Source organism: Montipora capricornis, chromosome 13 (assembly GCF_036669925.1).
Source record: "Montipora capricornis isolate CH-2021 chromosome 13, ASM3666992v2, whole genome shotgun sequence".
NCBI lineage: Eukaryota > Metazoa > Cnidaria > Anthozoa > Scleractinia > Acroporidae > Montipora > Montipora capricornis.
In genome coordinates, this window is record NC_090895.1 from 48,571,765 (window position 1) to 48,581,764 (window position 10,000).

At 41.3% G+C, this 10,000-nt stretch overlaps 1 long non-coding RNA gene and 1 pseudogene across 1 annotated transcript in view; both read left to right on the plus strand.

Annotated features, from left to right (window-relative positions):
• The window catches only part of LOC138028823 (uncharacterized), a 7,190-nt pseudogene extending 4,966 nt beyond the window's left edge, over positions 1-2,224 (plus strand).
• A 5,445-nt stretch (positions 2,225-7,669) lies between these two features.
• LOC138028874 (uncharacterized) overlaps positions 7,670-10,000 on the plus strand; it is a 2,763-nt gene continuing 432 nt past the window's right edge. The window contains exons 1-2 of the long non-coding RNA XR_011127752.1: positions 7,670-8,869; positions 8,976-10,000. The exon at positions 8,976-10,000 is cut by the window's right edge and continues 432 nt beyond it. This is a non-coding gene — a long non-coding RNA (uncharacterized lncRNA). The remainder of the gene's footprint in view (positions 8,870-8,975) is intronic.

Here is a 10,000-nt window from a genome sequence, read left to right on the forward strand (position 1 = left end):
TTTTAAAGGGAAAATCAACCAACCAAAATCAACCCAACGAGAATATAGTTAACTGAATAGAGTGTAATGTGAAGTGCTATACGTTTATCCCATATGAACCATGTGAGCGTTAGCCCTACTAGTGGAAATGGGCCCACACAAGGACAGAGAAAAACTCTGACCAGGGTGGGAATTGAACCCACGACCTTCGGGTTAGATCTTCGCCGCTCTACCGACTGAGCCACAAGGTCAGACGAGAGCAGGCCATGGGAACTGAAGATGTTAAAGTCACGGCAATTAACATGTACAACTACAAGGAAAGGTGTGGCCGTGTAGCACTTATATTTTAAACAGAGTTAACTGAAGAGAGTGTAGTGTAACGTGAAGTGCTAGATTTCTATCCCATATGAACCATGTGAGCGTTAGCCCTACTGATGGAAATGGGCCGCCACAAGGACAGAGTAAAACTCTGACCAGGGTGGGAATTGAACCCACGACCTTCGGGTTAGATCTCCGCCGCTCTACCGACTGAGCCACATGGAAAGACGGGAGGAGGCCGTGGGAACTGAAGATGCTAAAGTCACGGCAATGAACATGTACAAGTACAAGGAAAGGTTACGTTTATACGGTGGCCGTGTAGAAAAAAAATAGCATTGTTAAACGTATTGTTAAACGTATTGTTAAACGTATTTAGCTATTTAAACGGTAGATATAGGCATATTTTTATCCCCTAAAATTTTTTTATCTGTTCGGATTTCCTAGCTGAAAGTCTAGTGATCCGAAAACTACAGGAATCAAAGCTTACCTTTTCGAAAATTTCAGCCAGAAAAAAGGCTCCCGAAAATTCTAGGTGACCTATTTAGGGTGAAAATCCGTTAAAAGTGGGCAATTATACCATTTTTTCAGATGTTCGAAAATCCTAGGAGAGGCAGGCAAGCAAGAAATTTTAGAACAAATGTTCCGAAAATTCTAGATCTCAAATCGTCTTCCGAACAGATATTTTCCGAAAATTGACGTTTGGTGCCCCTGGAAAATGTCTGTTTACAATTTTCTGTCCACGTAAAGTGCCCATAAGTTAAATTAGCAATGTCTTTGCTTGTTTTCTCAGATGAGGCTGAGAGTATTCTCAGGAACATGGAAGGGGTGACGGAACAACTTCTGGACGAGAAGAAATTGATGAAGAAACTGGAAATGGATAAAGGAGAATTGAAAGAGAAGATCAACCGTCTACAAAGTCAGCTTGATGCTATCAAGGTGAAGGAAGAAGATTGCCAGAACCGATGCCAGGAACTGGAAATCAGATACAACGAAGAAAAGGAGAGGCTCTCGTTAATTGAAGACACTGTGCAGCGGATTGGAAAGAGCAAAGAGAGAGTCAAGATGATGGTGCACAATTTTGCACCTTCATTAAACCTGGATGATTATGAATAGCTTTTCTCTGGGTTCTTTTAATTCTTTTAATTACATATTTTGGAAAATTTGTTGAATGTGTTTCAAGATTTTTCAATGTAGTGCGTATGCAATTCTTATCAGCACAACTTGAGGGTTTAGCAGAAAAGTGTCCTTCTAAACTGCTTGGAGTGAACATCTGAAAAAGATATGGCAGAGAGAGCTCGCAATTGACGGAAAGTGAGCTGTTTTCCCTTTTAATTTTTCTTCACTAGAGACGATTAAATATTATTAAAACTCTGGGAGACACCATTGTCCTGGCATTCGGAAAGCTCACCTCCGGTTGCCGTACGACAGCAACGGCGACGACAACTTCACCTCAAAATATAACTTTGAAATATGGTAAGTTTCTCGCGGTTAGGCCATCTCGCTCGCGTCGTACAATGTGGGCGAAGTATGCTAAAAATGAACCGGTACGAGTGGTTTCAGAGGTAAAAATGAAGACTAAAAGATTCACATTTGTACGCTCGCGTTGTCGGCAAAACCTCAAATTTGGTGATTTCACGTCGTTGCTGTGCAGAGGACCGCACGAATTTGTGCTAAAATGCGTGCTGCACGTGCAGCACGATTACTTTTCCTCTCTTAACAAATGATATTCTTGTTTCGTGGCGTTCTCGTTTAAAACGGGGAGCTTAAGCACGCGCGTTTTTGAGGCGCGGACGGCAACCAGAAGTGAGCTGTTTACCCTTTTAACTTTTCTTCACACAATTACATTTACGTTGCTAAGTATCATTTCTCCATTAGCGACGATTAGTAAAAAAATGTGGCCCGGCCAAATGTTCTCTTCCGGTTGCCGTCCGCGTATAAAAAACGCGCGTGCTTATTCTCACTCGGGAACTTGAGAACACAAGTTTTTTGAGACGCGGACGGCAAGTAACCAGATATAAACATTTCGCATGTCAAGACAGTAGTGTCTCTTAGAGTTCTAAACTAATCAACTGTAATAGTGAAATTAAAAATAGAAATGTGGTAGTGTCAAAAGAAGCAAAAAAGAAAACAGCTCACTTCCGGTTGCCGTCCACCTCTCAAAAGTGTCTCGCGCTTACGCTCCTTATTAGGGAATTAGCGAGTTTAAGCACGCACGTTTTTGAAACGCTGGCGAGAACCGGAAGAGAATATTTCGCATGCCAGGGCAGTGGTGTCCTCCAGATTTTTATACTAATCATCTCTAATGGAGAAAAGATGTAAATGTGGTTGTGTGAAGACAAGTTAAAAGGGAGACAGCTCACTTACGGTTGCCATCCCTATTAAGTTTCGACGGCAACGAAGACGTCACTTCAAAACAGATCTTTGTGATTATTCCATCTTGTTTTCGTTGTACAATATGAGCGAGGTGTCCTTTAACTGACTAATAAAGGAGTTCGTCCCCAAAGAATCTGCAGTGCTGCGTCGATAAGGAGTGAACTCCTTTGAAGCCTGGTTTTCACTAGCGACGCAAGCACAACTAGCGCAAGCATAAGTAGCTTATGCTAAGTGAAAACGAACGTCGACATAAGCTTCAAAATCAACCAAGGCATCCGCCATTTTGTTCAAATGCTCAGACGCCGGGAATCTGGAGCAAGTGCTTCAATTGGCCAGACGTAGCAAATTCCTTGTGCTTATGCTGTGTTTCGTTTTCACACAACGCAAGCGAACGCAAGCAGAAGCTCAAGCACAAGGAAATGGAAATATTTTGATCCTTGTGCTTGCGCATGCGCCTGTGCTTATGCTTGCGTCAACCCCGTTTTCACGATGAAATAAGCGCTCTTATGTTTGAACTTGTGCTAGTGCTTGCGTCGCTAGTGAAAACCAACCAGGCTTGAGCATCAGCCCTTCGCTCTGACGATGGGCTTGCGCTCGAAACAAAAAACAGGCCAAGTTGTTCGGTTTGTGATAAAAGCACCACGGAACTTGGCCAGATTACTATGTTCAACAAAACAATCGTTTTGTGATAAGGGCCCAAGCAAAATCGACGCTCAGAAGTTAGTATTGTGCATGTTCCAAAATGGTCGTAAGTGAAAACCAGACTTTTCTCAATTGCAACCTGTTACCGATAAGCTCATCTGCTAGTTGTGACACCAAACTGTATCACACGATTGGTCATGTGAACGTGGGATTCTCATTATTTTACCACGCAAACTTCTGTTCAAGAGACCCATAAACGATTTGAAAGATAATCACAAAAAAGTGAATCTTGCTAAATACGGAGTTTAAGATAAACGACGCGCCGGTAACGAAAACGTCATTTAAAATTGCAAGTTCAGGTTTTTTTTTTTTCGTTATTATGTCCGTTTGTCTAACTTCTAAAAACTAGCTCAACTTTTCAGGAACTGAATTAGGAGCTGCGTTGTTGAAGTTACGGCAGAAAATTCAAATTCGCTGGCTTGTGTTCATGTTCTTCGTAAAACTTGAAATCTGGTCATTTTACGTCGCAGATGTGCCGAAAACATGAAAGAAATGTACGAAAATGAATAAATGCACGTGCACAGCGTGCAAGCTATTGTTTTTGCTCATTAAATATGCAAAATTTGTGACGTTTTCTTTGCCGTCGCGTCGTTGATCTTAAACTCCCTAAAGTCTTTTACACGCGGCGGCAACGGCGGCAATGTTGAGGAGTAAAAAAAAAACAAAGAAACATCAGCTGTGTTGGAGGAGTGGAATATTCTTGTGGGAACTGAAAATTGTTATGACAATAAGTTTGCAAATCAATGGCAGATGGACACACGAAAACACTATGGTTTTGATTTTGCTGAGTTCCAGCATGTTCTCTACCTTGAATTGACGATTATCGTTAATTGTTAATTTGCTTTCAATTTACTATTATCGTAATTTCAGAACACTGAAAGCTTGATATGGATTATGAGAAATGAACATATTTCTTTTAAAAGCCAAACCTTAATGTCTGGACTCACAGGACTCGAACCTGGGAACGTGTGATTAATAACCCCTTCACTTAACCACTAGACTACCACATCACTACCTGCGAGGATATCATTTTTTATTAATGTCAATAATTTTTTCTTCCAAAAGTGCCGCTGTAAACGTGTATTAACAGCCGCTAAGAAGCAAGCTTACACAGTGAAAAATGTCGGTTACCAAACTCCAAGAGAAAGCTAACCATTTTAAAATCAAGCTTTAGACTTAACCATTATTCAGCAATGATTTTATATATATACTAATTAGTTCTGGTAAATAATCGGCGCATGTTTAGTCACTTGATCTTTAGTGGTGAAGTGGTTAAAAACAGTTCCTTCGAAGTGGGTGCTCCGGGTTCAAATCCTGTCCAGGGGCTGCCTTTACTTTTTTCTTTTTATTTGCTACCACAAGTCCTGGGACACAGTGTTCTGAAATAATGATAATAGTAAATTGAAAGCAAATTAACAATTAACGATAATCGTCAATTCAAGGTAGAGAACATGTTGTGAGTTCTGGGCATCACTTTCTTGCGAGGTATGGGTACTAGTTCCCAGTTTCTAGAGTTTTTGAAGATGGCGCCCACTCTAACTTGCAGATATTATGCACCTATCAATGTTAAGCCCCAGTATGGGGGGAAGGGGGAGGGGGTGGGATTTTGACATTTTCTGAAAAAATGCGTCAAATTCCCCACCCACGTGACAACATAATTGGCCAAAAGTAGCAAAAGCGCCCACGCTGGGGCGAGTAAAGGTGGCCAAAATAATGCCCTTTAGACTTTGCTGCTGGCTGCACACAGTAAGAGTGCAATGTATGTACCACTCACCTCTCGTTCAGCCACCTCTCACAAATGTGGGAAGTTCATTTGAACGCCTTCTGTGTATTTTCAAAGATCGCGAAGTTATTTTTAGGCAACCTCGTTCCTAGGGCCTTTCCCGTACTATCTGGGGAGGGAAAAGCCTTCGACACAAGGTAGATTTCCAAGTCTTCTTTATTATCCAACATGGTGGCCATGTCAAATTCCCCACCCTGGGAATATGTCGCACGGTCAAAATCCCCACCCCGGGGACAGACCTCACAGTCAAAGCCGCTTATTCCCCCCCCCCCCCCCCCCTCCTGGAGCTTAACATTGATAAGTACGTAAATATTCCTTTCATAAATTCTCCGGACCAGACCCTGATATATCATACATTAATTTGTTTCTCATTATAAATTTCGTAAATTAAACATGGATACAATGAATGCTGTAAGTGTTGTTCTCAAGAAAGGCTTTTGTTGGCAAAAACAATTGCCAACAAATTTCGGCTTGGCAGATGGTCAACCTGGCTTGGACAAATGCAGTATTTATCAAGAAGACACATGACGCGATTGAACGACAATCAATCTTTCATTCTGGTATACATTTGTTCAAGGACGATTGTACCAAAAACACCCCTTATTTTGTACCAAAATTTTGTACCCCTTATTTTGTACCAAAAACACCCCTTATTTTGGCTTTAGTTGCTTATATCTCAAAATGTAAACTCGGTGACCCCCATTTTTTATTTCTGGAATGTAATCCAACATGCCAGGATAAAACTTTTTAATTCAGAGGCACCTTAACTAATTGAAAATTTAAGGTAGCTCTGAATCCGCTCCACAGAATTTTTTTAAACTTTGCAGAGAGTTTCATCTTGGTCTGTTGATCACCTTTGTGCACTAAAAAATGGGGCTCACCGAGTTCGTTTTTGAGATATAAGCAACTAAAGCCAAAATATAGGGTGTTTCTGCAAGGCTTTCCTGTTTCCATGGTAACTTAATACGTAACAAAAAGGACTGCACCTTGTTCAGCAATAATTGATGTTTCACATGGTACCATAACATTGGTGTTACGTGATAAATTGTTATCGTGACAATCCTTCTAATAACAAGGTCTCTTAAAAGTGTTTGAGCCATTAAATGCAGAAGATCCCGAGGCAGGTAAGGGTATGCTACTTCTTGCTTATTTTTTGCAATCCATTCTCTTGCCATCATCTTCTTGCGGCCAGACGGATTTGTCGAAGCAAAAGAAAAAAAACAGCAAGAAGTGCCATCGAGTTCATTTGTATTGTATTGTATTTCGGACGCCATCTTGAACTACAAGTTGAGAAGACATGTGATTAGGACATTCGATTTTATTCCATGATTGCCTGGCCAGTCTCAGCCAGATTTTCAAGAGGGCCGCTTGCGATGGGGAATTTGCCTCGAGAAGCAAAAAATACCAAAAATATTGAATACTTTTCTTACGGCCTCACAAGGAGAAAATCTCACCAAAATCTCGCTGTACGCGTGAAGAAATGACTGAGCTACAGCTGCCTCGCAAGGCGCTTTGCTCAGCTTTGACTTATTTGTGCAGCGGGCATTTAAGGGGAAAAAAGACGGAAGAAAACTCTCTGCACGTTTAGCACGCTTTGCACGCAATATATGCACGTGTTTTACATTTTTGTACTTTTTTCCTTGAGAATAAATTGTTTCGCTTGGTCTTTCATCTTTACCGTCGTTCAAACCAGTTTCTTTCTCGCGGAGTAAGTAAGGCACTTTAATCAAACCAGAAGGGTCTTGAGTGTTTACAACGCGAATTCATATTTTGATATTATATTGTCCGTCGTTCCCTCGTGTAAAACAATCAAAATCGTTGGTCTGCGGAGAACGTCAGCGAATTAACCACTTTACGAACAAATTCATCTCAAGGGCGAGAGTTTTGCCAACGGGCTATCGGTTGAGATGGTGTTACGTTTCCATAGTATCCAATCTGCGGTTTCCAAGAGGCATCCTACGGGCGTTAAAAACTGCTTTTTCTTTTTGCTTTCAAAGGGCTATTAGCGAAAAAATGTCATTTTCAGGCCGTTTGCTTTAAGGCCTACGCTATGACCAACAGCAAAACACGAGTTCTCGTAGAATCACCAAAGTTATGTCTGGGTTACGTCGGGGCGGGTTAAACTTAGATAAATGGCCAGTTGGGAAGACAGTGTGTTGGTTGGCCTGTGGTGATCTGGGGTGGAGCAGTGTTATCTCACAGAAAAACCGTTATATCCGATGAACAACTCCTTTGGTTACGAAGGCGCTTATCCATTTGATAATTATTTATTTAGCCTGAGTTTTTCAAAAGATAGGTTTCACTATTATCCGGGGAATTATTCACTAGTAATAGCTAAAACCAATTAATTTAGCTACTTGTAAATGAACAAGTAACCATGCTGTGGGATTAGTTAATTTTAGCTCATTCGTTTTTTTTTTTTGCAATTCTTTGATCTCTTCAACCCATAGGAACCGCAACGCATTGCTACAGATTTGGGAGTCTACGTAAAGACAAAGGTTGGGAAAAAAAAAAACAAGAAAATGTATGTTTTCGTTTTATTGCAACAATTTTAATATTGATAACAGACATAACCATATTCCTTTAGGTAATGTTGAAAAAGCTTGTACGTCTTCTTCTTAGGTCGAGCTTCTAGCTAGAGCTCGAGGTTTGCGCAAAACCACTGGGAATTATTTCTGTTCGCCTAAAAGACGCAATAAATATCGGTCAAAACAGTAAACTGCATAAAAGACGAAAAAGATTCTGGACATTCAGCCTTTACTTGTGCGATCAAAAATGCCTCTTTCCTGCCTAAATTCGGAAACTGCATCAGATACCATGTCTCAAACCATCCCCTTTAACTTGCCTGAAAGCCGAACTGATTACAAAAAAGGATAAATGAATTTCATATTATATTTAGTCATTTGATGGGGCACTGCAAGCCGGCTAGTAGATATTTCTTTTCGGCCCAAACCATCTGTAACTCAAAGCTCAATAATGTACCTCACATATTTCGGACATAATAAGGAAAAGAAACGTTTGTTTAGATTCCCAATCAAGGAAAACATACTTTCACCCACACACCCCTCCCCAATAACAAACCCAATCACGCAATTTTGGTTGAAGCACATTGAGCTAAGAAAAAAATGACACACTGATTTCGTAATTACCGGAATCTCTTGTCAAATTATCAATGTATAAGGAAGTTTACTTTTCGTCTTGTTTACTTAATGAAAAAATCGCATGTTTTAATCACCACTTTGCTCTAAATACACAATACTCGCGTCGCTAAAGTAGGATTTCAAGAAGGGGCTCCATTTAATTGCTGATTTAGAGTGTAAGATGGCTTCGAGTTCGTTCAAAATTCGCAAACAAGCGTCTTAAAGAGAGAAGCTCGCCGGAGAAATGGACGGTATGTTTAGCGTCAATCGCGGGCCATTGACGCCGCGCAAACGAGACGCTTCACAGTTTGAGGAATGTCGACGCAGAGCGCAAATTCAAAGAATGAAGAACGCTTTCCGCAGGTTGTCATTCCGTTCAGAACCGACTATCGGAGAAGAGCATCTGAGAAGATCAGCAAAATGCACTGCTGTAGCACCAAGCACAAGGGGCGACCTTGTTGTTGAAAAGAAATACGAAGATTTGATTCACGACTTCGTGCCTGATTGCTTCGAGCATATTCAGAATTTCCATCATTACCGGAGCGATCTGGCAAGGATAAACTCCGGCTTCAAGGTAATATATCTAAGCGACAGTGAAAGGACAGCAAATAGTGAGAACGAGCTTAGAAAGGTATATAAACAATATGTCAAATGTGTAAGCCCGAATTCTTCTTTTAAAGGTCATTTGCAAAGGGTCCGTGGGAATACTATGCAACCAGAAAAAATAGAAAACAAGAACGAGGTTGCCAAGGATACTTTAACTTTGTTCAAAAATGCAGATACGTGGGCATCGAAAAGTGTGGCAGGAGACTTGAAGCAAGCACGAGATATTCTAATCTTGAGGTTTTAGGGAAGATACCTGGCGAAGCTGCACAGATTCCAATGAATCGAGTTCGAGAAATAAACAGAAACAGCGATTACCGAGTCCGAGTGATGGCAGCGAGGATGATGCAACAAGTGACATTGAAGACCCACGTGGCAAGCTCGAAAAGGCGGCTGGGAAGTCCATGCCGAGCCAGCCGATTTTTCAAAGTATTGACAGCAATTTATCCGGTACAAAAGCTCCGGTTACTACCCCCAACAGAATGTCCAGAGGATCGTCTGTACGAACGCTTGTTTATGAAAACCGCAAAGGCGATAAAAGTGTTAACCTCAATGGAACATCGTTTAGGCTAGAACCCTCAGCGTGGCAAGCAGAACAGAATCACTGTCCCCACGGCCTTGCACCATTTCATTCACGTTTCCCACATCTTAAAGCGAGTTCTCTTCCTTCCAGCCCCACGAGACAAAGATGGAGTGAAACGGCAACTCCTCCTTGGCAACAATACAGAGTTCTCTGCGATGTATTTCGACCAAACAACTCTCCCCAGAGCGTCGTGTGCCGGAAACGTTACCCCAATGGGTATAAAAGACCAAAGTTTGCGTCCACCACAGAGCTCGAGTACTATATTCATGTTGTATCCGAAGCGTATGTGTGAGTGAGATATGTATGTGTGAATAAACTTGTTTAAACTTGGAACGAAGAAAATTCTGTACTGTGTTTGCCGGAATGGCTATAGCAGTTTAAAAGCGCATTTCTTAGAGAATCCGGGAGGGTGACAGTGGAAGTAGCAGCTCTGGGTTCAGACGCATATTTATGTAAACCCTGATACAGTTTAACTGTTACCCTAATAAGTTTTTAGTCTGAATTATAGAAAGACCGTCC